The sequence below is a fragment of the Choloepus didactylus genome, chromosome 6 (genome assembly GCF_015220235.1).
Source record: "Choloepus didactylus isolate mChoDid1 chromosome 6, mChoDid1.pri, whole genome shotgun sequence".
NCBI lineage: Eukaryota > Metazoa > Chordata > Mammalia > Pilosa > Megalonychidae > Choloepus > Choloepus didactylus.
This window is the reverse complement of record NC_051312.1, coordinates 86,744,376-86,772,140: the sequence shown is the minus strand read 5'-3', so window position 1 is coordinate 86,772,140 and position 27,765 is coordinate 86,744,376. Positions and strand designations below refer to the sequence as shown.

The 27,765-nt window shown below is 35.5% G+C and overlaps 1 protein-coding gene and 1 pseudogene across 1 annotated transcript in view; one reads left to right on the top strand and one right to left on the bottom strand.

Moving 5' to 3' along the window:
- FCHSD2 (FCH and double SH3 domains 2) overlaps positions 1 to 27,765 on the top strand; it is a 442,594-nt gene that overhangs the window by 242,304 nt on the left and 172,525 nt on the right. The window lies entirely within an intron of this gene.
- LOC119535857 lies at positions 13,859 to 16,242 on the bottom strand (annotated as a pseudogene).

Here is a 27,765-nt window from a genome sequence, read left to right as displayed (position 1 = left end):
AATGTTGGATTTTGTCAAATGCCTTTTCTGCATCAATTGAGATGACCGTGTGTGTGTGTTTTCCTTCACTCTATTAATGTGTTGTACTATATTGATCAGTTTTTCTTGTGTTGAACAAATCTTGCATTCCTGGAATAAATCTCACTTTGTCATGGTGTATAATTCTTTTTATAAACCATTAGATTTGGTTTGCCAGTGTTTTTTTTTAAATTCATTTTATTGAGATATATTCACATACCATGCAGTAATACAAAACGAAGTGTGTATTCCATTGTTCACAGTACCATTACATAGTTGTGCATTCATCACCAAAATCAATCCCTGACACCTTCATTACCACACACACAAACGTAACAAGAATAATAATTAAAGTGAAAAAGAGCAATTAAAGTAAAAACGAACACTGGGTGCCTTTGTTTGTTTTTTTCTTCCCCCATTTTTCTACTCATCCATCCATAAACTAGACAAAGGGGAGTGTGGTCCATGTGGCTTTCCCAATCACGTTGTCACCCCACATAAGCTACATTTTTATACAATCATCTTCAAGATTCATGGGTTCTGGGTTGTAGTTTGATAGTTTCAGGTATTTACTGCTAGCTACTCCAATTCACTAGAACCTAAAAAGGGTTGTCTATATTGTGCATAAGAGTGCCCACCAGAGTGACCTCTCGGCTCCTTTTGGAATCTTTCTGCCACTGTAGCTTATTTCATTTCCTTTCATGTCCCCCTTTTGGTCAAGAAGATGTTCTCCATCCCAGTTTGCCAGTATTTTGATGAGGATTTTTGCATTTATATTCATAAGATATATTGGTCTTTAATTTTTTTTCTTGTGCTATTTTAAGACTAATTTTTAAAAGTAATTCTCCTCTACTAAGAGAAAAGGGCTGAAGCTGCCTGGATAAATTACTATACTCAAAGAATCTACTGTCTTGTAACTACTAACACCTAAACTACCTTGTGGGAAAGATAACATTTTGGAAATTAACATAAATGCCCATTTAGTAAATTTGAATTCATCATCTATTAGTGTAGTTGGAGATAAATATTATTTGATAAGAAGGGCTCCATTCACAACTCCCCACTGGATACCTGTGCCACAGTTATTCCAATCCTACCTGTTACAATCTAGGCTCTGGTTGATCCTCATAGATTATCTTTCAGTGATACTTCAAGACATAACAATAGGTAAGATAGAACATCTGACAGATGACCCTCTGGAGAGAAGTAACTGAACAAAAGCTTCGGGTCCACCTGAATATATTTTCTAGGAAGCAGAACTATAAAGAACCTCAAATCAAAAGACAGTCTATCAGTGTGATGAACAACAAAGTATTGGGTTAGATATCTATAAGTCTTTTCAATTGTTGAAAAAGTCATGTTGGGGCACCTACATGGTGCCCTATTTAAAACCTTCAGTGGCTTTTCATTACTCTTAGTATAAAATTGCAAAATCTCAAGGTAACTTAAAAGATCTTATATGCTCTGTTCTCTGTCTACCTCTTTGTTGATTTTAAATTGCGATACAATTCACATACCATAAAATTCAACATTTAGTGGTTTTTAGTGTATTCTCAAAGTTGTCATCCATCACCACTGTCTAATTCCAGAACATTTTCATTACAGAAAGGAAACCTTTTACCCATTAGCAGTCACTCTTCTTCATCCTCCTCACGCTGCCACCCCGCCATCCCCAGCCCCTGTCAACCACTAATCTACTTTCTGTCTTTATGGATTTTCCTACTCTGGACATTTTAAATAAATGGAATCATACAGTGTGTGTCTTTTAGGTTTGGCTTCTTTCACTTAGCATAATGTTTTCAGGGTTCACCCATTTTATAACGTGTTATCAGTACCTCATTCCTTTTTATGGCTGAAAAATATTCAACTGTGTATTTACATATTACACTTTATTAATCCATTCGTCGGTTGGTGGACATTTAGTTGTTTCTACCTATTGCCTATTGTCTGCCTATCTGTTTAGTGTCACCCCATATCTCTCCCCACTCTTTCTCTGCACTTCAGTGAGTGGCTCTCTTCAGGTCCTCAGTGTGGCTAGCTCCTTCTACTCCAGGGTCTTTGCACATGTTCTCTCTGCTTGAAAAATCCATTTTCTCACTATCCCCATTCACTTTCTTTTTTTTTTTTTTTTCATTTTTATTGAGATTGTTCAGATACCATACAATTATCCAAAGATCCAAAGTGTACAATCACTTGCCCCTGGGTACCCTCTAATACAGCTGTGCATCCATCACACTTAATTTTTGTTCAATTTCTAGAAACTTTTCATTACTCCAGACAAGAAATAAAGTGAAAGATGGAAAAAAAAAAAAAAAGAAAAGAAAAGGAAACTCTAATCCTCCCCTATCCCTAACCAACCCCCCTCAATTGCTGACTCCTAGTATTGATATAGTACATTTGTTACTGTTTATGAAAAAATGTTGAAATACTAACTGTAGTATATAGTTTGTAATAGGTATATAGTTCTTCCCTATATGTCCCTCTATTATTAACTTCTAATTGTATTGTTATACATTTGTTCTGGTTCATGGAAGTGATTTCTAGTATTTGTACAGTTGATCATGGACATTGCCCACCATAGGATTCAGTTTTATACATTCCCATCTTTTGACCTCCAACTTTCCTTCTGGTGACATATATGACTCTGAGCTTCCCCTTTCCACCTCATTCACACACCATTCGGCGCTGTTGGTTATTCTCACATCTTGCTACCGACACCCCTGTTCATTTCCAAACATTTAAGTTCATCCTAATTGAACATTCTGCTCATACTAAGCAACCACTCGCCATTCTTAAGCCTCGTCCTATATCTTGGTACCTTATATTTCATGTCTATGAGTTTACATATTATAATTAGTTCCTATCAGTGAGACCCTACAATAATTGTCCTAATGTGTCTGGCTTATTTCACTCAGTATATTGCCCTCGAGGTTTTGTCATCAACCCATTTTTTTTTAATATGGTTTTGTTCACTCACCATACATTCCATCCCAAGTAAATAATCGATGGTTTTCTGCATGGTCATACATTTATGTGTTCACCACCTTCACCATTATCTATATAAGAGCATCTACATTTCTTCCACAAGGCAGGAGGGAGAGTCAAAGAAGGTAGAGAGGCAAAAGAAAGAGGAAAAAAAAGACAGCTAGGAAGCAGCAAAAGAAAAAATAACCTTAAATCAAAGTAGAATAAAGAATTAGACAATACCACCAATGTCAAGTGTCTAACATGCCTCCCCTATCCCCCCCTCTTATCTGCATTCACCTTGGTATATCACCTTTGTTACATTAAAGGAAGCATAATACAATGATTCTTTTAGTGATAGTCTCTAGTTTATGCTGATTGCATCCCTCCCCCAATGCCTCCCCATTTTTAACACCTTGCAAGGTTGACATTTGCTTGTTCTCCCTCGTAAAAGAACAATTTGTACATTTTATCACAATTGTTGAATACTCTAGATTTCACCAAGTTCCACAGTCCCAGTCTTTATCTTTCCTCCTTTCTTGTGGTGTCTCACATGCTCCCCACCTTCCTCTCTCAACCGTATTCATAGTTACCTTTGTTCAGTGTACTTACATTGTTGTGCTACCGTCTCCCCAAATTGTGTTCCAAACCACGCACTCCTGTCTTGTATCACCCTGTAGTGCTCCCTTTAGTATTTCCTGTAGGGCTGGTGTCTTGTTCACAAAGTCTCTCATTGTCTGTTTGTCAGAAAATATATTGAGCTCTCCCTCATATTTGAAGGACAGCTTTGCTGGATACAGGATTCTTGGTTGGCGGTTTTTCTGTTTCAGTATCTTAAATATATCACACCACTTCCTTCTTGCCTCCATGGTTTCTGCTGAGAGATCCGCACATAGTCTTATTAAGCTTCCTTTGTATGTAATGGATCGCTTTTCTCTTGCTGCTTTCAGGATTCTCTCTTTGTCTTTGGCATTTGATAATCTGATTATTAAGTGTCTTGGTGTACACCTATTCATATCTCTTCTGTTTGGAGTACGCTGCGCTTCTTGGATCTGTAATTTTATGTCTTTCACAAGAGATGGGAAATTTTCATTAATTATTTCCTCTATTATTGCTTCTGCCCCTTTTCCCTTCTCTTCTCCTTCTGGGACACCAATGATACGTACATTATTGTACTTTGTTTCATCCTTGAGTTCCCGGAGATGTTGCTCATATTTTTTCATTCTTTTCTCCATCTGCTCCTTTGCCTGTAGGCTTTCAGGTGTTTTGTTCTCCAGTTCCTGGGTGTTTTCTTCTGCCTCTTGGGATCTGCTGTTGTATGTTTCCATTGTGTCTTTCATCTCTTGTATTGTGCCTTTCATTTCCATAGATTCTACTAGTTGTTTTTTTGAACTTTTGATTTCTGCCTTATACATGCCCAGTGCTTCCTTTAGAGCCTCTATCTCTTTTGCAATATCTTCTCTAAACTTTTTGAATTGATTTAGCATTAGTTGTTTAAATTCCTGTATCTCAGTTGAAGTGTACGTTTGTTCCTTTGACTGGGCCATAACTTTGTTTTTCTTAGTGTAGGTTGTAATTTTCTGTTGTCTAGGCATGGTTTCCTTGGTTATCCAAATCAGGTTTTTCCAGACCAGAACAGGCTCAGGTCCCAGAGGGAAGAAATATTCAGTATCTGGTTTCCCTGCGGGTGTGTCTTAGAAAATTGCTCCACCCTTTGATGCCTCGGGTCACTGTGCTTTTCTGCCCAGCAGGTGACGCCTGTTAGCCTATAATTCTTGACTGGTGTGAGGAGGTATGGCCATGTTCCCCCAGGCTCTGGGGTCTGGTTCTGAATGGAAAGGGCCCCATCCCTTTCCTCCTAGAGAAGACAGAGCCCCCAGGTGGAGGTCATTAGCATTTCAGTGGTCTCACTCTCTGCTTGTGCTGTCTCCACCCTTCTCCGCTTCACAGCCCTGGAAACTGAAAATGACTGGGGCTTTCTCCACTGAGAGTTTTTATGCTGTGTTCTCGGGCATTCCTCCCAATTCAGGTTGGTGTATGATGAGTGGATGGTCTCGTTTGTCCCCCCGCAGTTATTCTGGATTATTTACTAGTTGTTTCTGGTTTTTTGTAGTTGTTCTAGGGGACTACTTAGCTTCCACTCCTCTCTATGCCGCCATCTTGCCCCTCCAGCTTTTTTTTTTTAAAAGAACTAGTCCGTCTCCAAATGCCAGCCTACCGTTTCCCCACACTGCAGTGTGGCCACGGGACTTTCAGCCGACTCACTCACTCATTTCAGAATGCAGCCTCCTGGTTTCACCAAATGCACGTTCCCTGTGGATTTAGCAGACCTTGTCCGGCTGATGCATCGCTGGCAGTGGTGTTCTGGGTCACTTTCTGGTTTTTATCTAGTATTTTTCACGGAGGTGTTTTTTTGCCCTGTCTCACCTAACCACCATCTTAGGTTCTCCCCTCATTCACTTTCTTAGCTCTTAATCATGGCTCACATCCCAGTTCAAATCTATTTCTTTAGAAAAGGCCCCACCCCCCAAAAAAGGATATGTGATTCCTCTGTTATGTGTTCTTATAGCATCACCTGGTATCTTTCCCTCATAACAAAACTTCTTTTCATTTGTAATTATACACTTGTTTGATTGCTTGATTGGGTTGTCTGTTCACTTTTTCCTCCCACCCCTCGTGTATTATATGCTTCGTGAAAGCAAAACTTGGTCTGTTTTCTGCTCAAAACTGTATCCCAACCACATCATAGTGCCTGGCATATATATTTGTTAAATGAATCTGTTTAGAGTGCTAAGTATTAGGAACATAAAAATGAAAAGCACAGTCTCTGCCCACATGAAGCTCATAGTGCAGAGTTAAGCAGGCAAGTAAACAATCATTGTGCAATGGGAAATGCTGCAATGTCACTTTGTACAAATATAAGAGACCATAGGAAACAGGAAGAAAGTCAGGAAAGGCTTCACAGTAGAAGTAGCCTTTGAGTTAAGACTTATTCTTTCTTACATGGTAAAATATAAGGCCTTGAAAGGAGGAACTGTGTATTGTTTAATACAATATTTTTAGTGTACAGAAGTGTGATCATTAAATATATATATAATTAAATCAAATTCAGTCTTCCCAGCAAACAGGCATAGTGAGAACATTCCAGCTATAGAGGCAACAATAATTTTTTATTTTTAATACAATTTTGAGATATATTCACACACCATAAATCCATCCAAAGTATAAAATCAGTGGTTTTTAATATCATCACAAAATTGTGCATTTATCACCACACCCGATTTTAGAACATTTTTATACTCCAGAAAGCAAAGAAGAGATAAGAAGTTCAGTACCTCTATTCTACAGTATATTGTGCAGTAGGAGGGTACCAAAGAGATGAGGCTGAATTATAGGCAGAGCATATAAATGGGCCTCTACACCCTGCTAAGAAAGTCCAGGTCTGTTCTATAGGCAATGGGGAAACATTGTAGACTCGTTGAATCAAGATAGAAAAATGATCCCATTCACACGTTAGGAAGATTATTCTGGGAGCAGTGGATCAGATGGATACTAACAGCAAGAATACAAATAAGGCCATTACTACAGTGCCGGGGGTGATGACTGTAAAGGAGAAGAAGATAGATTCAGAAGTTACTCAGAAGATTCTGTTGCTGCTGCTTATAAAAGCTAACACTTATGGAGTGCTTACTATATGTGAGGCACTCTGCTAGACTGTAGATGGAATGAAAAAAACGGAAGTGTACCTCTAAACACCTGCACATAATGTGATAGCAGCACAGAGGAGGAGTGATCAGTCCAGCTTCAGGGAGTCAGGAAGAGAAGGTGACATTTGCTTGGACCTTGAGGGATGGAAGAAGAGGTATAATGATATCTTAAGCTGAGGGAAGAGCCAGTGCAAAGGCACAGAGTTTTTAATGAAGTTGGTCTTTTCTAGAATAGTGCATGATTTGATGGGACTGGAACATAGCATTAGAAACATCAGTCTGGTTTCCTTTAACCTGTACATATTCCACTGAATTTTTTAAAGCTCAAGATACATTTGCATTTATTCCTTTAAAGTTCATTTTCTTGATTTTTGTTTCACTGTTCCAGCCTTTGGACATATATTTGAATCCTGCTTCTGTCATCTATGATATTGACCATACTCTCCATCTTTGTATCATACATAAATTTGATAAGCTTTCCTTCTATTTATTTCTTCAAGGATTAGATAAAATCATTGAAATTGGATAGAACCCTATGGTTACTTGGTTATTACTTTCAAATTTGTCCCTGTCTGTTAGCCACTATTATTCAACAACTGTGAAATGTGTTAACTACACAGAATTTTCAACTAATCCATGGTTTTTTTCAATCTTGTCCACAAATAAGTATAGTATAATGGCTAAAGAAGAGAAGTTTTGAAGCAAGGCAAATCTGGTTTGACTCCTGGCTCTACCGCTTAATAGTTTTATGACCTTTGGCAAATTATTTCCCTTCTGTAAGCCTCAGGTAACTCATCTGCAGGGGGGATGCTAATAAGTAACCCAAATTGCTTTGGAGAATATAAAATGAGGTAATGTGTATTACTTGCTTAGTATTTTGTCTAGCATATAATAAGCACTCACTCAGTGGGAAAATGATCATCATCATTATTAATATAATTATGCATCCATTCATTGAAAAACTTTTATTGAGGTTCTACCATGTGTCTGGTACTCGGTATTGGAGATTTATCAGTGAGAAAGAAAAAGAATAATAATAATAATAATAAAACACTGACTTAAATGGTTTACCTCTCTGTGGTAGGTGCTATTATCATCTTTATTTTATAGAAGAGGTAACTGAGAACAAAGAGGTTAAGTAATTTGCCCAGGTCACAATGATAGGTAGTAAGTGCTACCGCTGGAATCTGAACTCAGCCAGTCTGGCTCCAGTATTCTTTCTCTTAACCACTATGCATTACTGCCTCTTATCTGGAACTACTCTACCTGATGCCTGCTGAAATTGGGATATTCCATTTCTATTGCAGTTCTATAATCCAGTAATTCTAAATTCTTTTTTAATTATGTAGGGCCCTTTATGACTTCATTTTGGTGTGATTTTTATTTTAACCTGCACTGGCTCCTAATAATGACCTTTTTTTTAAATTATAAAATTCATTTTTCCCCAGAATTTAATAGGAAGTCATATCCCACTTACCTCTCTTGTCATTTTTTAGTATAACTAAAGCACATTCTAGGTCAAAAGAAAATGTGAGGGAAAAAGCTCAAAGTATGTGTCCTTGGTTGACAATGGTTGGAGAAAAGCATCTCAAAATGTATATGAAGCCTGCACTTAGTTTATATAAAATATATATTGCCATTTTTTCTTTTTTTTTCATTAGTATCAATATCTTACCTGAGTGGTTCTCAAATTTTTGGGTCTCAAGACCTCTTTACACTCTTAAAAATTGTTTTAGACTCAAAGAGCTTTTATTTATGTGAGGTTATAGCTATTGGTATTGTATTAGAAATTTAAACACCACAAAACCAAAGTATACACAAACACAAATTCCATTAGGTTTCAAAGCAATTGTATCATCACATTTTATCCAGCCTCTGGAATACACATACATTTGTGAGAGAATGAGAGTGAAACAGGAAAATATTATTATGAAAATAATTTTGACTTCACAGACCCCCTGAAGGGATCTTGGGGATCCCCTCGGTAGTCCCTTGATCTCACCTGGAGAACCCCTGACTTTTACTAAATAAACTTGTTACTGTCTTCAGTTGGAAGAAATTCTAAAATTAAAGGTCTGTATAATTGAATATATTAGTGGAATTTTTAGCTTTCAATAACAATACTTGTTAAGGACTCTCTAAATACATATAGATAATTTCACTGATATAGAGATAAAACAGATACAGTCTGTTTTCTCAAAGAGCTCAGCCTAGTTAAGGAGAAATGGTATTTACAGTTTGATTTGAAATGCAAAATAGAAATTGACATATTTGTCTAAGTAATAAAGTAAATACCACTAATTATTGCATAATTCCAATAAAGTAAACTTGACTACTTGTGATTCTCTTGGCATGAGTAAGATTAAATGTAAACAAAAATTTCAGCAAATTTAGAAATCTTTAATTTGTGTTTTGCTTAGGCTGTTGTATTTAATAACTCATTCTGAAAGATTAGGGTAAATAACGGAATATTGCTGTCTTCAAATCATTTTTGATTTAGTTCTCAAAAGTGTTCGTTTCTAAACTACACATACTTCCTGTATTTAAAACAGCACTAAATACAGAGAAATACAATTCTAGATGACCTGGAAACAACTAGACCAATGTTTGGGAGATAGTAGGTTCTTGATAAATATTTGTTAAATGACTTTTTGTGGATTCAGACTTAATAAATTCATTTGGGTAAAATTGATTTGACTGATACATTTAACAATACCTGTTTTATTTAGCTGTAAATTAGGTAAATGTTTTGCTTGTTTTTCAAGGAGAATTCATGTCAAATTAGCTATCAGCTGACCTTAAGAGAGTGTTCACTTTCAGAATGTAGATACTTCAGAAAACAGAATTAGAGATTAGAGATATTTTAAAGGTTATGTTAATGGAATTGTTCAGAAGTGTGCTCATTACTAGCTGTCAGTTTTTCTAAGATCTAGAGTTTACCTTGCTGTATTGCTGATGCTTGGCAAGTTCTCTCAAGACTATTTCTCAAAGAATGTCCTTCTCCCCTAACTGTAACCTTTCTTTCTGATCTAATATTGCCAGGCATCTCTTAGGTTTTCTGGCATATTTTATTTTTCTTACTAATACCACATTCATTTCATTTTCTATTGAAGCTCACTAACTTCAAAAGTTTTTCTTAGTCTTTCCGCTTCCAGTGACAAAATTTTTGAAAGTGAAGTATGTTAGAACTAGTAGAGTAGATTTATTTGCCTGATGCTCTACAGAGGGTGTGCCAGTGTCCTTAAGAAAAAGCAGATAATTCAATCAAGAAAGCTTTCTTCCAGCAGTAGGCTTTCACTGCCTTATCATCAACCATTTAAGACTTTATTCATATAGTGAAATACAAGAAGCCAATTTAAACTGTTTCTTTTAAAAATCATCAAAACCTAAAACTAAATTAAAACTAAAACTTAAAAGACATATTTTAAGGCTGTGGTACCTGATAGGCTTTAAGTCAGACAGACTAAGGTTGAGTCCTTTCTTTTTTTTTAATGTTTCTTAACCTCTGAGGTCCTGTTTCTTCATCTGTGGAAATAGAGCTAACAATATGAGTTGTGTATGTGTAAATGTCTGGCTCATAGTCGGTGTTCATTAAATATTTATTTCCCTTTCCACCTTTGCTGATCTTCTACTAATGAACATAACTTACCTGTATCAATAAACTCATGTATTTTAACCAAATTTTCTTACCAAAATAGTTGGAATTGGAGAACAGAAACAGAAGTAATTGAATTATTTTTTGCTCTAAAAATACTGAAGGCTAATATTGGACTAGTGTTTTCCCTTAAAGACCTTTTATATCTTTCTAGCATTAAAATAGAGAAGGGAGCATTGCTTCACCTGGGTGACCAAGCAAAACCAACATAAATTAAATTACCTAGGGGGTTTCCAAACATTAAACTTATGGGTACTCTTTGCCCCTAACTTTAAATACTTTTTGGTAAAACATCTGCAGACATACCATGAAGCTTTGGGTTTTTCTTTTTTGTTTGTCTGCTGTTGCTGCATTGGTTCTTGCCGGAAATAGAAATACTGTAAGATGTTCCTGTTGAGTGTGCCAACAATGTATGTGGATTCTGTAAGTTAATCTTTTAAGTGGAAGAGAGTATGTTTGCTACAGTATTCTTGTCAATTAGAATTTTCCCTGAACTAATCTATGGGAGTAAGAACTTTGTCTGCTATGCTGAACTCTATTCTGGTTTCCTCAGCAAGCATGATTGATTTCAGTTAAATATTAAGAACTTTTAAACAGTCCCAAGTATGAGACAAGGTAGATTTCAAATCAGTGAAGTAATGATGTTAAGGCTCTTTAGAAAAAGAAAAATTTAGATCTTTACATCATAGCAGGCCAAAACACATTCTAGATTTGTTAAAAAGAAAAAAAAAAGATAAGTGTAGTAGAAGAAAATGTGGATGAATAATTTAAAAAATGTATAGTAGTAATAACAGCAACAATAGCTAATGTTTATTGTGCTAAGTGCCAAACCTTTGTACTAAGTGCCTTACTAAGTGCCAAGGTTGAGAAACCCTGCCTTAGAGCTACAGGATCTGTAACCCTGGTCTGTGAAAAGCTTACATCTTACCAATAATCAAAGGAATGGAAATTTATGACAATGTTATATCAATTTTGTTCATAAAAATGGCAAGTTAAAAATTGGCAAATTAATTCTATTGTTGAGAGTATACATTGATACAATTTTTGAAGGCCCTTTGGAGAGCCACATATCATTGTAATATCTAAGATTTTTATGCCTGTCCCCAGACAGGCAGTTTTTGCCTCTTTGGGGGCTCTGTGACAGAACGAATGCCCCAGAGACCTTACAAATGTGCTCTGTCAAATATATTGCTAGACAGCATTGCTTTAGTAAAAATGACCCTTGTTTAGTAAACTTCATCTAAACTGAGAGAATTATAAATTCTTGGTAGGAGGACATATCATTGAGTTTCCCTGAGGGTGGTGACTCTAGTAACTAACATGCCTTGTGAGAAGCTAGTCTCTACCTATCAAGTTGTTACAAGATGTATTGGCTGTTGTGGGGCATGAGGCTGTTAAGCCAAAGTGGCTCCCAAGCCCACAGTAGGAGTCTTATTATCTCGACCCTGAATCTCACCTCGGACGTGGAGAATGGGGAGAATAGTTCTTCGGCAGCTGCATGAGCTATGCATAGACTGCTGGAAGAGCTATCCTTACAAAAAGGAACACTTGGTTCTTCCTTGTTGGTTGACTCATTTTTGTCCTATGCCCTTCTGAGTAGGCTGGTGCCAAGAGTGTCCTATGGTAGTCTTGTGAGTGTGACTGTTTTGTTGAACATCTTTAGACTCAAGTTTCCTGCTGTGTAAAATGAAAATATTATCTCCCTTACAGAGTTATTGTGAAAATGAGCAATACTGTCCAAAGTTCCTGGCAATTAATAGATATTCTGGAAACGGTAGCTATTACTCTTTTTATACCATCATATTTTGAGTATGTGATATATGCTTGACATTTCCACAGAATATGTTTCCATTGATTTGTATTGAAGGCTGTTGTCACTTGATATTTTAGCATTATATGTTTTTGAATTCAAAATTCTATTATAACTCCTTGTCTTGCAATAGAAGTTTAAGTTGGCGGCATCCCAATGAATAACGATTTAAAGTTTGCATATTTATTAATCATTCTGTTTGTCTTCATGTGTACTTAGTGTAACAGTTTACAGTATTTTATAATAGTGCAAATATCTCAATTATTGAAGTGCTACCTGAAACTTCTTGCAGCTAATGGGTTTAGAAAATATGTAATTATAATATTTATCTATCTCATCTTGTTCCTTCATCCAATAAATATTTATTGAATAAATACTCAGTGTGAGGCACTACTCTGAATGCCTGAGATATAGTAGTGAACAAAAGAGGGGAGATCCTTTCCCTTATGGATTTTACATGTAGTTGAAAAAGTGTAAACAATGAACATAATAAGTAAATGCCTTCACACTGATTTTTTTTCTAATTAAGTTTTTTTACTATTTAGGTTTTCTTTCTTATATTCTTTCATTTTATATTTGTATCTGCTTTCCCCTATAGTGAAAGCAGTATCAGTATATCCCACTAAGGATGTACAGTCAGAATACTATGTCAAAATTTATTTATAATAAGCCTTTTCTTTGGTTATTATATCAGTATAGTTAGGTTTCTGTTTGTATTGGATTTAGCTTTTCATATCCTTTTTTTTTTTTTTGCCTTTTTTTCCATTTATTTGGCAAATATAACAAAGCTAACAAAGTGACACTGAGTAAGAGAAGAACACATGCACACTATTTGTTAATACAATACTCTTAAAGTCTTTCCGTGAATTATATTACCAAAAATAGGAAAAATATTTCTGACCTAGGTAAGCACACATCTAAAAATACAGTCTAAGGAAACAATAAAAGATGTGGACAAATATTTACATATAATCTGATTCTTCACAATATTATTCATAATCATGAACATTTGGAAATAATCTAAATCTTCAAAATTGGGTCATGGTTATCAAGTAATCAGTATCCAAATAAAGGTTATACTGTCATTAAAACAGCATTTTAGAAAGATTACTCAGTAGCCTGGGAAAATGCTCACAAAATAATGTCATATTATTTTTATTAAATTATAAAATTACTAATAAGTATTCCTTTTTAAAAATTAGTATTCCAAGAAAATGTACCATTTTATCTCTGGGTAATGAAAAGCTGAGAGATTACAATTTTTGTTTTATACTTTCTGTATTTTCTGCAATGAACATACACTTATAAAAACAGAAAAATAACACCAATCAAAAGCTTTACCAAAAACCAAAGGCTTTTGAAAGGTCACAGTTTACCTGAGACCTTTGTTATACGATTGCTCTCAGTATATTGAAAACAGTGTTACTGCAGCTACTATATGACAAAGTTGCATAAAATAACAAGAATATACTCTCATATTGTCCCATGTCAGTTTAAGGAAATTGTGCTATTTGTTAATTCATTTCATTTGATTACTTTTCATTATGCCAACAAGTCTCCAAAGGCCACCAGCTACAAAGTTATACAATTACTTTTCCATATTTTGTTCAGGAACACAAAAATGAAATAAAAAGAAATGTTGAAGTGAATTTGAAAATAGCCCTTTGGCATCTTTGTTGGGTGTCTCATCCCCCCCCCCCCCAAAGGTGACAGTTAAGGATCAGGAAGTACAGTGGCAGAGGAGAAAGATGAAAACAGAACATGTAAAAAGCAGAAATACATTTTTGCTAAATTTCATTTTCAAAGTTCTGAATTTTTTTAAAAAGTTTTGTACAAAAAAAAGATGTGAATACTTTTCATTCCACGTTTATCAACTTTAGCCAAAGCCTTCTGAGCTGCAGTCACTTTGCTACTTTTCTTTCCGGTCTTCAAATCTTTAGTGTTAAATTTAGTGTAATCTTCTTTTGCTTCCACAGACTCATCTCATAACTTTATTTTCTTTGATGGAGGGTTTGGAAATGAAGGCAAAGGTTCTGGAAGCTTTAAGTATTTAGATAAGTTTTCACTTAATTCTTTAGAAATGTATTCAGATATCAGACCATGGGCATAACAAATATAATCCTCTTATCTCTGGACACCTGGTCACCAGCTAAAAAGTAGCTGACTGTACCTGGGCTCCAGCATTGATGTTACTGGCTTTTAACACGCTGTAGTCTGATTAACCTTTTTTTTCCAGCCACTTTAATGACTTCTCTTTGTTATATTTGTAATGTCTCTTGCCGTCTGTTTCTTTTTCCTCTGTCACATGGTGAAGTAACTTCTCGAGTTCAGGAAATTGCAGCAACAAGACGCAATTCTGAAATACATCATCCTCCGCCACTTGATCTAGTGGCTGAAACTTTTCCTCTTTATCAGCATTTCTGAGATAGTGGGGAACCAGAAATAAGGGATCCTTTGGCGTGGCAAAGTGGAAATGTCCTTCTGATTGAACGGATTGATTTGTAAACCAAGAGTGGTGTTTTCCTTGAAAACTTTTATTTCAGACAGCTGCTGCAGACACATATTGAACAAATACATGGCTCCTTCCCCAAAGAAGTTCAAAAGCAGGCTAATGTTTGTAAAATTGGTTAACTGCCATTTTATAAACATTAGCCTGCTTTTGAACTTCTTTGGAGCATCTTTCAAACATTCTGGGAGCAGGAAAAGGTACTGGTGGGCACCCCTGCCATCTGCTACACCTCGCGCTGCTCCTGGGGCCCTGGGCACCCACGTCCTGGCTTGGGAGCCACCAGTGGCGGGAAAAGGGCCTACTCCGGGTGCTGAGGGGGCGGCGCGCAGCTGCGCTCTCACCTGGGTTTTGAATTTTTTCTAAAAATCAGTTGTATTGATCTATATTCATATACCATACAGTCATCCACAGTGTACAATCAGTTGTTCACAGTACCATCATATTGTTATGATTTCATAACAATTTCTAAACATTTTCATTACTCCAAAAAAAGATAAAAATAAGAAAAAAATTAAAGTAAAAAAGAGCACCTAAAAATTCCATCCCCCCATCCCACCCTATTTTTCATTTAATTTTTGTCCCCATTTTTCTACTCATCTGTCCATACAGTGGATAATGGTAGTGGGAGCCACAAGGTTTTCACAATCACACAGTCATACCATGTAAGCTATATAGTTATACAATAATCTTCAATAATCAAGGATATTGGTTTGCAGTTGGACCGTTTCAGGTATTTCCTTCTAGCTATTTCAATACACTAAAAACTAAAAAGGGATATCTATATAGCACTTAAGAATTACCTCCAGAGTGGAATAACCTCCAGAGTGACCTTCGACTCTATTTGCAATCTCTCAGCCCCTGAAACTTTACTTTGTTTCATTTCACTTCCCCCTTTTGGTCAAGAAGATTCTCTCAATCCCATGATGTTGGGTTCAGATTCATCCCCAGGAGTCATGTCCCACGTTGCTAGGGAGATTTATACCCCTGGGAGTCACGTCCCACGTAGGGGGAAAGGCAGTGAGTTCACCTGCCAAGTGGGCTTAGAGAGAGAGGCCACATCTGAGAAGCAAAGAAGTTCTCTGGGGGAGACTCTTAGGCACAATTATAGGTAGGCTTAGCCTCTTCTTTGCAGTAACAAGCTTCACAAGGGCGTGCCCCAAGATCAAGGGCTCATCCTACCAAATTGTTAGTCCTCAACTTTTATGACAATATTAGCAATAACCCAGGTGGGGAAGTCCAACATTTCCAAACATTTTTCCCCAGTTCCTCAGGGGGACCCTGCAAATACGTTTTTATTCTCTGCCCAAATTACTTTGGAGTGTATTGGGATTTCACACTAACCTGTACAAACCCACCAGATCTCACTTCCTATTCAGAGTTCCATGTAATTGTGGTGTTTGAATAAACTGACCCTACAAATTAAATTATTTAGTGTGTTGCAGAAAATATAGATCCTGCACCAAATAAACATTTCTTCCCTTGGTTTCACACAGAAGTTGAAGTTTTATAACACAGTCAATATTGTCCTTTACCCTTTGGCCTGATTTGCCTTAGTCCTAACCTGATCCACTTCATCCATATCTCTAATTGAAGTCTGGACTGCTGTTTGAGGTAATGCTGACTAGCTCTGAGTCTCTGGTGCCACACAGATACTGAGGTTCTGAATTTAGCACCAGGCCCGGGTAACTATGATGACCGTGGCAGCTGTGCGTGGGCCTCCCCTTCTACTTCCCAGGCAGTGGTCAACGCAGAGCTGCACAGTGACCTATATCCTTTTAAAATATAATTTTAAAAATGTTTTTGTTCAAAAGTCAAATCTACTGACTCAGAATTCTCACTTCTATTCCTATCCTCTTCGTTTCCTTCTCATCCACTCCCGTAAGTAACCATTTCCATTTTGTCAGATTTAGCCCTTTCATATTTCTTTTTTGCAAAAATAAGCAAACATATACACACATAATTTTCCTATCAAAAAATTCATATACACTGTTCTGTACCTTGAAGTTTTAATATTTTCTGGAAATTACCCTCATTTCTTAGAAATCTTTTTCTTTCTTTTGCAGCTGCATAGTCCTCCACTATGTGGAAGTACCATAGTTTGTCTAACTGGTTTTCTTTTTATCTACTATACAAATGATGCCATGATGAATAATCATTCAATGGTGATTTTATATTTGTTGTGATGAGTCTTCAGAGAGATTTCCTAGAAGTGGGATCATTGGATCAGAAGATAAAAGCATATGTAAATTTATTTAGATATTAAATTTCCCTTCCATAGGGATTATACTATTTTAGCAATGTGTGAGAAAGCCTCTTTCTCCACAGCCTCACCAACAGTGTGTGTTGTCAAGCTTTTGGATTTTTGCCAATCTAAATGTGAAAAATGATATCTCAGTATAGTTTAATTTGCATTTCCCTTAATGTGAATAAAGTTGGGCATCTTGTCTTCTATTCTTAGGGACATTGCACATATTTTTCTTGCAACCAGTCCATGCCTTGACTATTTTTAAATTGGTTTTTGGTCTTTTTATTCTCAATTTTAAAAAATTTTTCTTGTATTATGAAGACTAGCCTTTGATATAAGTTACAAATATTTTCTCCCCTTTTACTTTGCTTATGGGATTTTCCCCATCAGAATACAATGTTTAATTTAATAAATTGGAAGTCCTGAGTGGCTATGAAGAATTAAAATTGAAGTGAGATTAAAAAGTAATAAAAATAACACGATAGATCTGATGTTTTATTAAAGTGCTTTTATTTGTGAAAAGACTAGGTGCCATTTCCTTCTAATTAATTTAGATATATTCCAAACCCTTCACAGTCATGATAGTTTTTTTCTTAGTATCAGTATAATGCAGTTCCATCAGAAATTTTTTCTGGTTATTGCAGAAACTATAGTTGGTTTTTTCCCTCCATTAGTATTTTTTTCTCTTAGTATTTGTAGAGGATATTTATACAAAAATTACTTCCATACATTCTTCCGACCATTTGAAATTCTGGTTCCTCTTTTCAGCTGTTCTTTTTGCACACTGTGCAGTTCAAGATTCATGTTAGTTTCAGGTGTTGCCTCTTGAATAGTCTGACATTTGTGTCTTGTATGACCAGTCTCCCACGCAGGAGTGATCAAGTTGTAAAGCTTTCCTTGGCAGCTGTTTTAGGCTGGTTTGAACCTTGTCTATTTCTATCCACTTTATAACATGCAATCCTTAACTCTATGCCTATCATACTAGTGCTCCATCAATCATTGCCTATGGCATGATTGTTTGGAGGCATCATTGGGCAAATACTGGCCAGACATTTCAATTGAAATATTGTTTACCAGCAGTGATAATGAAGGTACTCAAAAAATAAATGTTTCTTATCTTTGTGAAAGCCACAAGTTATACAGCCATGCAGAACATTGTACCTGTATACTTTGTCTTTCATTGCCTAGTTAAGGGCCAGTGTTATGCTCTTCAACTGTCTCAAGATGTGTTAATTATTTGTTTTGATTTGGTGGTAGAATTAAAAGATTGTTACTTATAAAGTTTTTCTAATGGGATGTTACAGATACCTTTTAAAAATGATACTATAACTCTTATTTAAATAGATATTATTTAACTATGTATTAATCATACTTTATTATACTATGTTTAATATTATTTATTGTATTATATATTTAAAAGTAATGTAATTTAGATTATTTTACTATATATTGTTTAACTGTGTAATATTAAGCAATGAGTGAAGGAAATGTTTCCAGCAGTTAACATTTTTTCATTGATGTGTATAATAAAATATCCCCAAACTGTGTGAATGGGTATAAATAGTACATATTTTATATGATGGAAGTAAAACTGATCAGAAAAACAGCATTTCAAAATTATAAAGCACAATTATTAGTGTAAATGAAAAGAGGAATTAACATCTTCTGTGGCTCATCATTCTCTTCAGTTTCCTCCCCCTTTATTAAAACTATTAATAATTAACCAAAAGTAATACGAATTTCACCTCTACTACCTTCCCCTAATCAAAGGTAGATACTAATGATTAGTGAAATTTGGGAAAACAAAGAAGCAAAAGGGCAAGTTAATTTTTAAAGCCTCTAAATTAGTTATAGACTATATTCATTTCCTACAGAATTGCAAGTCTCCACCCAATATTTGAGCCTTCCTGAGCATCTGTACTCTCCCATACCATAATCTTTATACTGTTATATTCTGCCTTTCTCTTGATTGAATCTCTCTAATCTTTTCTGTCCCAAATCTTTTCATCAGGCATATAAGTCCCTTATTTCCTCAATATTAAAAAAACACACTATAAAATATTTCAAGCATGTAGACAAATGTAAATAATAATATAATAAATCCTCATATATCCATCACTTAAAACTAGCAAATAATAACATTTTGTTAGAGTCAGATGATTTTTTTAAAGAAATCAAGATCAGATACAGTTTAAATCCCAGATAGACTAGAGACCAATGAAACAGAAGAGAAAAGCCCAGAAATAGATCTACCCATATATGGGAATTGGATAGAGGTCACTTTAAATCAGAGCAATTAAAAAATGGTATTTGGACAAATATGTCCATGTTTTTAATTTTGATGTCATCCAATTTATCATTTTTTCCCCTTTTTGGATCATTATTTTGGTGTCATATCTAAGAGAACTTTAACTTTTCTCAAGTTCACAAAGATTTCTCCCTCTGTTTCCTTCCAAAAGTTTTAGATAAAGTTTTAGGTCTCAATTTTAGGTCTATAATCCATTTTTGAGTCCATTTTTGTGTAGGGTTTGAAGTAAGGCTCTAAGTTAGTTTTTTGCGTCTGAATATCCAGTTGTCCCAGCACCATCTCTTGAAAAACTGTCCTTTCCCCATTGAATTTCCATGGCTCCCTTGTCAAAAATCAATTGACATAAAAATCAGAGTTTATTTCTGAATTCTCATTTCTGTTCCATTGATTTATCTGACTGTCTTTACATTAAGACCATACCATCTTTATTGTTATAGCCTTATGGTAAGTTTTGAGATCAGATACTGTATGTCTTCCAACTTTGTTCTTTTTCAGAACTGTTTTGGCTATTTTAGGTCCTTTGCATTTCCCTTGAAATTTAGGTCCCTCTTACCAAGTTCTACTAAAAAAAAAAAGACTGATTAGATTTTAATTGAAATTGCAATGACTCTCTAGGTCAATTTGGGGGAAAATGCCGTCTTAACAATATTGAGTCTTCTATTCCCCGAAAGGTTGTTGGGTTTTGGTTTTTTTGTTTGTTTGTTTTTGCTATGGCAAATAAAATTTTTTCTTCATATCATTTTCAGTTGGTACTTTGCTATATATAGAAATACAGCTGATTTATATATATTGATCTAGTATTCTGTAACCTGGGTAAACTATGTTTTTTTCTAAGAATTTTATGCTTCTAGCTCTTTTAATCGGTCCTTGATCAGTTTTTAGTTAATTTTTGGATATGGTATGAGGTAAGGTGCCAACGTCATTCTTTTGCATGAGGAAATCCAGTGTTCCCTGCACTATTTGTTGAAGAAATATTCTTTCCCCATTGCGTGTACTTGGCACCCTTGTAGAAATTCAGCAGGCCATAGATGTATGGGTCTGTTTCAGAACTTTTAATTCTATTCCATTGGTCTATATATTTATCCCATAGTGGTACCACACTATTTGATTACTGTAGCTTTGTAGTAAGTTTTGAAATCAGGGCATGTGGGAACCCCACCTTTGTTCTTTTTGTTCAAGATTGTTTGGACTATTTGAGATCCCTTGCAATTCCATGTGAATCTGACGACTGACTTTCCCGTTTCTGGAAAAAAAAAGGCTGCTGGAATTTTTATAGCAATTGTGTGGAAACTGTAGATCACTTTGGGTAGTACTGACATCTTAGCAATATTAATTATGCCAAACCATAAACATGGGATATTTTGCCATTTATTTAGATCTTCATTAATTTCTTTCAGCAATGTTTTATACTTTCCATTGTACAAGTCTTTCCCCTCCTTGATTAAATTTATTCCTAGATATTTTATTCTTTTATATACTATTGTAAATGGAATTGTTTTCCTAATTTTCTCTTTAGATTGTTCATTACTTGTGTATAGAAACCACAATTGATTATGGCTTGTTAATCTTGTACCCTGCAACTTTGCTGAATTTGTTTATTATCTCTTTTCTGTTTATAGGATTATGTTGTCTATGAATAGAGATAGTTTTACTTCTTCTTTTACAATTTGGCTACCTTTTATTGCTTTTTCTTTTCAATTGTTCTGGCAAGAACATCTAGTACTTTGTTGAATAGTGACGAAAGTGAACAGCCTTGTCTGTTCCCGATCTAAGGGGGAAAGCCTTCAGTCTCTCACCACAGAGTAGGATGTTAGCTGTGGTTTTTCCACAAATGGACTTTATCATGTTGTGGAAATTCCTTTTTGTTCCTAGTTTGTTGAATATTTTTATCACAGAAAGGTGTTAGATTTTGTCAAGTGCCTTATCTGCATATATTGAGATGACAATGTAGTTTTTTCCCTTCATGCTCTTAATGTCATGTACTATATTGACTGATTTTCATTATTTTGAACCACCTTACATTCCTGGGATAAATCCCATTTGGTCATGGTGTATACTCTTTTTAATATGCTGTTGGATTCAGTTTGCTAGTGTTTTGCTAAGGATTTTTATGTCTATATTCATAAAGAATATTGGCCTTTAGTTTTTCTCTCTTGTGATATCTTTATCTGGCATTGATATCTGGGTAGTGCTGGCCTCATAGAGTGAATTAGGAAGTGTTTTCTCCTCTTCATGTTTTGGATGAGTTTGAGAAGGATTGGTGTTGGTTCTTTCTGTGTTTGGCTTTGATCTGAACCTGGTCTTGTCTATGTGGCTAAGTCTCCCATACATCTCGTTATTTGTTATAGATCTTTTTTTGAGTTTTCTTTTTCTTCTTGATTTGGTTTAGATATTTTGTGTGTTTATTGTAAGGCATCTATTTCATCTACATTATCTAATGTCTTGGCATGCATGGGAGAAATCCAGTTGTGAATGGGAATGCTGAGTCCTATTCCATTCTCTGTCATCCTATTGACTGATCTGTGTGTTCTTCTGGTTTAGATACTTAAAGGTTAAACTACTGTCACAGTTTCCCCCAGAAGCCTTTCAGGTTCTTCCATTGGGCCTTTTAACTCTCCAGTTCTACTTACTTCTAGCTATGCAGCTGTGCCCATATTCTCACTACCTGTTGGTCATCAGGGCTACAACTGAGGACAAGCCCCTCTTTTCTATTGGAGTCATAGGATTGGTGAGCGGAAATCTGCTCTTCAATTTAGCAGAAGGCATACCCTTCCAAACAGTCCTTTAGTGGAATAAAAATTGGGACAGTAATGAAGCTGTAGCTTTGAATAATCTAGGACTGTCTTTCAGTGGACAAAAAATTCCTATAGGCTGTTAGATTATTTTGATTAAAATGTTATTTAAGTATGCATCAACGAGAGTAGATAAAACTTATGCTGATAGTTTTATACAACTATAAAACTGGACAGATTTATCATTTAAATACAAACAAATCTATAATATCAATACAATTTAAATTGACAAAATTAATTAAATGTGGTAGCTGATAATGATAAGTTTGGTAGCTGATAAAGCTAACTGCTGTTTGAAATGTAAAATTATGGTATTGTCTCAAGGGTCTTTTGAGTTCTCAGTGCCTTTACTACCGAGTACCTATAATGACTCTTATCTCCCACCACCCTTGTCATTTCATTAGAATAGCACTCACTTATGTCATTTGATCTTCACTTGTTGCAACTGTCATTTCCATTTTAAGTTCAAAGTCAACTCTGTTGTTTTATCATTAGCCTGTGACCATTAGAAGAAAACTAACTAAGGGCTCTGCACTGGTCAAGAAAGACCTAAGGAGGCCACAATCTCTCACATCTAGCTGATCTTGAGATCTGGGCAAGCAGCAAGTGAAAAGTAAGGCAGAGTTATAAATGGCCAGAATGTTGAAGGCATGCCCCCAACACACACACACACACTCACACACACACGCACAGCTCCTTGATAAACAGAATTATTCTGATTCAAGGCATTTAGGGATTTCTCTGTCAATCATTACTTGGGAGACTTCAGTGGCTGCCCATAACAAAGAATATAGACTTTCAAGAATTAGTCCAGGAAGTCATTAAATAAACAAATGGCAGCAACAGCAACAAATCCTAGGGAGAGGGGGAATCTGATTCCTAGAATTGTCACATTATATTATTTAAAATGTCCAGTTTTCAACAACAACAACAAAAATGATACATGCAAACAAACAGGAAAGTATAGCCCATGCACAGCAAAACAAACAAAAACAGTCAGTAGAAACTACCCTCAAGAAAGCCAGTGCGTTGAACTAACTAGACAAATATTTTAAATCATCAATTTTTAATACGCTCAAAGAACTAAAGGAACCCATGTCTAGAGAACTAAAGGAAAGGAAGAGAGCAGTGCTTCAACAAATAGAGAATATTGACAAAGAGACAGAAATTATGAAAAGAAGCAAAATAGAAATTCAGGAGTTGAAAGGTAGAATTAAAGAAGTAAAAAGAAATCACTAGAAGAGTTCAACAGCAAAGTTGAACTGACAGAAGAAAAAAAAAATCAGTGTACTTAAAAATAAGTTAATTAAGATTATCTAGTTTGAGAAACAGAAAGAAAAAATGACTGAAGATAAATGAACAGAGCCCCAATACCTGGAATACCAACAAGAATACCAAAATACACGTACACATATGGCAGTCCCAGAAAGGAGAAACAGAGGCAGGAAAAAATATTTGAAGAAATAATGGTTGAAATCTTCTCAATTGGATGAAAAACATGACTCTACACACAACCAAGAAACTTAATGAACCCCAAGAGATCAAACTGAAAGACATCCACACCAAGACACATGATAGTCAAATTATTGAAAGGCAACGACACTGAGGCTTGATACAACAGATAGAAGTGACTCCTTATGTATGTAGAATCCTCAGTAAGATTAATAGCTGACTAATCAGAATCCACAGGGGCCAGGAAGCAGTGGGATGACACACTGAAAGCGCTGAAGGAAAAAAAATGTCAACCAACAACTGTATATCCAGCAAAATTACTCTTCAGAATGAAGGAAAAAGTAAAACATCTCTAGGTAAACAAAATCTAAAGAAGATTTGTCACTAGCCTCCTTGCACTACAACAGATACTATCAAGAGTCCTTCAGGTTGAAATAAAAGGACTCTAGATACTAACATCAATCCACATGAAGAAATAAAGAACATTGGTAAAAGTAAGTACGTAGGTAGATATAAAAGACAACATAAAGGTATTTTGATTTGTAACTCTTCTGTTCTTCTGTTTGATTTAGAAGACAATTGCATAAAGCAATAATTACAAAACTGTGCTATTGGGCTTATAATATATAAAGATATATTTGTATGTTAATAGCACAAAGGAGTGGGAGAGAATGCAGCAAAATTTTCGTATACTAAAGTAATTAAATTGGCATTAATCCAAACTATATGGCTTTAAATTAAGATGTTAATTTCAATCCCCAGGCAACTGCTAAGAAAATAGCTCCAAAAAACATATAGTAAAAGAAATAAAAGGGGATTAAAATGATACACTGGAAAATATCTATCTAACAGACCTCATGAGGAGGATATATTAACTCTTTTTTTTTAAATAATTCAATTTTATTGAGATATATTCACATATTGTGCAGTCATACAGAGCATACAATCAATTGTTCACAGTACCACCTATATTAACTATAGATGAGAAAAGTGAGCTTAAAGAGGTGGTACTGTTCATGTACATAGCAGAACAAAGACTCAAAACCAAGTCTGTACTAATTATAATATGTAAACTCATAGACATGAAATATAAGTTACCAGGATATAGAATGAGGCTAAAGAATGGGGAGCGGTTGCTTATTATGAGCAGAATGTTCAACTAGGGTGAACTTAAATATTTGGAAATGGACAGGGGTGATGGTAGCATGCAAAGAGAATAACTAACAGTGCTAAAAGGTATGTGAAGGTGGTGGAAAGGGTAAGCTCAGAGTCACACATGTCACCAGAAGGAAAGTTGGAGGTTAAAAGATGGGAATGTATAAAACAGTGAATCTTGTGGTGGACAGTGTCATGATTAACTATACAAATATTAGAAATCTCTCTCACGAACTATCACAAATGTATGACACTATAACTAAAAGTTAATAATAGAGGGGCATATAGGGAAAAAATATAGACCTATTGCAAACTATATACTACAGTTAGTAGTATTTAAACATTCTTTCATCAACAGTAACAAATGTACTATACCAAAACTAGACTCAGTAATGGAGGGGGGCCATGGTTAGGGGTATGGGAGGATCTGAGTTTCCTTTTTTTTGTCTTTATTTCTTTTCTGGAGTAGTGAAAATGTTCTAAAAATAGAAAAAAAATAATTGTGTTGGTGGATGCACAGATGTATGGTGGTGCCATGGGCAATTGATTGTACACTTTGGATCTTTGGATAGTTGTATGGTATCTGAACATTCTCAATAAAAAATATATATTTAAAAAAAAAAAAAACAAACAAAAAAACACCAAGTCTGTGTGTCACCAAAATCCCTTACTATAGTTCTATAAAGGAAATGGATGAAATTCTCTCATAAAACATAAAATAGCTAAGTGTTATTTTTTTAACAACCATCGTTTACAAGAGCCATACTCTTTGACTCCATCGGATCAGGAATTTGAAACTCAAGAACTTTCACTATTGTCCCAGAATCAAGTTGCTAGTAAATGGTAGAAGTGAGATTTGAATCCAGGTGTATATGGTTTGAAGGCCCGGGTGGTCTATGGGGCTATTCTGCTTTGGAGTTGCAACCTAAATTTGAGATGGTTTTAACTCAGTCACAACCGGATGACCATAGGAATCTGGCTTCTTTTGCATGCCATTCAGTAACTCAAGAGCATACCACAGACATTATAGAAAAGTAGTATCAAATTTTTCTTTCCTAGCTTTGTAATTCACAGATACTTTCTTATTTGTTTCCTCCTCCATAGAACCTCAAATAACTCAATGCTTTTAAATAAAGCAACCAAATATAACAGTTAAGTGACGTGTTTCCAATTGTACTTTACATCAGTTGACAAATTCAGCTATGTGTTAAGGTATTTATAATAACTCACTTGCAGCCAAATACTTTGTGCTTTGCTCTCTTTAAATTTGCAAAAAGCTACTTTTCTTTGCATCTCTAAAGGGAAAATTCTTGGTTAACTGCAGCTTGGAGTTTTCTCAGAAAGACACATAAAAGCAGGTACACAGTCAAGTCTCCCAACATCAGCAAAATTTTGTATTTAATTTTAATACAGCTCACATTTATCATCATCTTGCTATTTATGTCCTTAACTTTTATCAAAGGCTATTTTAGAATACCCCTTGCTCTCAGAAAAGAAGAATTTGCTTTCCTAGGCTACATTAAAGAAACTCAAGAGATTTTGGTATAATTCGATGACTACAAAATCTATTCCTTGCCTGTATCTAAACAAGGAGGCCACTGTTTAAAGTTCTCACTGTAGGGGAAGTGGCATCAGATGCTTAGAAAAATGATATATTTTCTTTCTCTTCATTCCTAATACATCCTCATTTTCCTTTTCAAATAAGTTCCAGAGACTTTATGCTTTCCTGTAAAATAAATATTCAGTGGAATATCCTAGAATTCTAAGTTTCTCAATTTGTCTGTAGAATATCCCAATTTTATTTTCACTATTCAGAGTTCCAAACTCAATTGATTTTAGAGATTTTAGAGATTCAAAGTTGTAAAGAGGTCAGGAGTAGTACAAAGGGAATGTGTGATCTCTGGCTAACTGGATAGTAAATGGCTGCTTTAAAGCATTCAAATTCAGTTTTTAAAAAAGCACTGCTGAGATCTGGTTAGGATTAGGGCAAATCAGGACAAAGGATAAAGGATGATACTTACTGTGTTTTTAAAACTTCAATTTCCATATGAGACGAAGGGAAGAGATGTTTATTTGGTGTAGGATCTATATTTCGTAAACAGTTTAATTTGTACAGTTTGTTCAAACACCATAATTAAATAGAACTTTGAATAGGAAGTGAGACCTGGTAGGTTTCTATAGGTTAGTGTGAAATAGCGACACATTCCAAAGTAATTTGGGCAGAGAATAAAAATATATATGCAGGGGTCCCCCGAGGAGCTGGGGGAAAATGCAGAAGTGTTGGACTTCTCATCTGGATTGTTGTTGATGTTCTCACAAACATTGAGGACTGGCAGTTTGATGTGCTGAGCCCTCTGTCTTGGGGCTTGCCCTCATGGAGCTCGTTACTGCAAAGGAGAGGCTAAACCTGCTTATAATTGTGCCTGAGTCTCCCCCTGAGTGCCTCTGTTGCTCAAATGTGGCCCTCTCTCTTTAGCTAAGCCAACTCAACAGGTGAACTCACTGCCTCCCCCCTACATGGGATCTGACTCCCAGGGGTGTAAATCTCCCTGGCAACACAGGATATGACTCCTGAAGATCAATGTGGACCCGACACCATGCAATTGAGAACATCTTTTTCACCAAAACTGGGATGCGAAATGAAACAAAATAAAGTTTCAGTGGCTGAGAGGTTTCAGATGGAGTCGAGAGGGCACTCTGGTGGGCAGTCTTATGCACTATATAGATGACCCTTTTTAGGTTTTAATATATTGGAATAACTAGAAGTAAATACTTGAAACTATCAAACTGCAAGCCAGTAGCCTTGACTCTTGAAGACAATTGTATAACAATGTAGCTTACAGGAGGTGACAGTGTGATTGTGAAAGCCTTGTGGATCACACTCCCTTTATCCAGTGTATGGATGGATGAGTAGAAAAATGGGGACAAAAACAAAATGAAAAATAGGGTGGGGCGGTGATTTGGGTGTTCATTTTTACTTTTATTTTTTATTCTTATTTTTACTTTTTCTGGTATAAGGAAAATGTTCAAAAAAATAGATTGAGGTGATGAATGCGCAACTATATGATGCTACTGTGAACAGATGATTGTACACCATGGATGACTGTATGATATGTGAATATAACTCAATAAACTGAATTCTTTTTTTTT